The following is a 1,680-nucleotide window of genomic DNA, read 5'->3' on the forward strand; positions in this document are numbered from 1 at the left end:
TAGGGTATTTTTAAAATTGCAAGGAATTTTCAAGAGCTTTGTAAAATTTCAAGAGATTTTAAAGGATTTTAAATATTTTAGGCTCTTTTAAAACATTTCAAGGAATTTTCAAATATTTTTAATAATTTAAAGCAATTTCAAAGAATTTTAACTATTTTTTTCAATTTTTCTGGTTGAAAGTGGAACTGCTTTGTTAAAAATTTAGTTTTCTTTTGGTTGATGTTTTATCAATTTAGTTGACAAAATTTGTTTTCTGAAAATTTAACTATTTTGTAGATTTTTTTTTGGTTTTGTTTAATAATTAATTCCTTTAAACTACAAGAAAATTATACATCGTGGAAAGTAAACTTCTTGTGTCCAAAGTTCATGTATTTGATTAAAAATGCCTTTTTTTCTTATACAATTCAGCCTTTTGATCAAAAATTATACGTATTGTTTAAAAATTTCAATACTTTGTCTAAAACAAATTTAGCAAATTTTGTTTGCAGAAAACTTATTGTTTTACTTGAAAATTTAACTATTTGTATTAAAAGTTAGTCAACTATTAATTAAAATTCATGTTATATTTTATAATTATTATATTAACATCAATAATATGTACAATAGTAATAATACTCATAATATATACGCCTGAAAAACATAACCTCAAAATTGACTCATGCATGAAATGAAGAATCACGCGAAACATTAAATTCGCCAGTTTCTTCCATTTCTTTCAAATGAGGATCGAGATATAAATAGAAGACCACCGAAGTCTTCCGAAGCTATCAGATCGACAATCATCGTACAACAGAAAAACGAAGTCAAATCGTGCATTTTCGGCTTACGCACGAACTCACAGTGGTAATCATGCACGTTCTGTTTTAGGGCTCCCAAACGGCAGGTATGGTGGGGGTAAATTTCATTCACGATCTGGCAGATCTGCAATGATGTTTTCGAGCTCCTTGATCGCGCAGCGATCCATACTTCTCCCGCGCAATCCTTCTCTCAATCACTCTCATGCATACGGCCAATCAAAACTCGAATTTGTACCCCCCAAATCAACCCATGTATGATCTAATTCTTGTGTCAATCGAACACGACAAACACGACCGAGTTTGCTTTCAGAAAAATACGGCTAAGCACGTTTTGTAATCTGGGCATCAAATCTCATTTCTCGCCTCACTATCAAAAATGCCAAATAAATTTATGCTAAGATAAACTCATCAGGCTTTTGCGATTCGTTCTACATATATATATATATATATATATATATATTTCGGTTCGGTTTTGATTCCTCTAGATTCAAACTGAAGGGCCGATGACAAAGCCACCGAAAGCGTCCTCGGGTTGCGGATAGAGGGTCCCTGTACCAAGGGTTTCTACTGAATATGGTTACAAAAATAAATAGGCAGTCGCGAACAATTGTCCAGGGGTGGTCCCGAAGGAATTAACCCCCAAGTGGAGGTGTGAAAACCGTGTCGAAAGCTGAATGGCACCTGGGTGAGATGTCTAGAACGGTGACTCTGGGATACCGGGCGACCTTTCAGAGTACGCAGCCTTATCCTTGCATGCGGGGCTCTACAAGGATGGACAGAACCCTCTCCCTAGCTTCTCGTGGGAACAACAATGACAACACCAAACATAGTTGTAGTAAGTGCGGTTCAAAACAACAGAACGCGCAGGGCTCCCGACAATGGG

The sequence above is a fragment of the Belonocnema kinseyi genome, chromosome 2 (genome assembly GCF_010883055.1).
Source record: "Belonocnema kinseyi isolate 2016_QV_RU_SX_M_011 chromosome 2, B_treatae_v1, whole genome shotgun sequence".
NCBI classification, from domain to species: Eukaryota; Metazoa; Arthropoda; class Insecta; order Hymenoptera; family Cynipidae; genus Belonocnema; species Belonocnema kinseyi.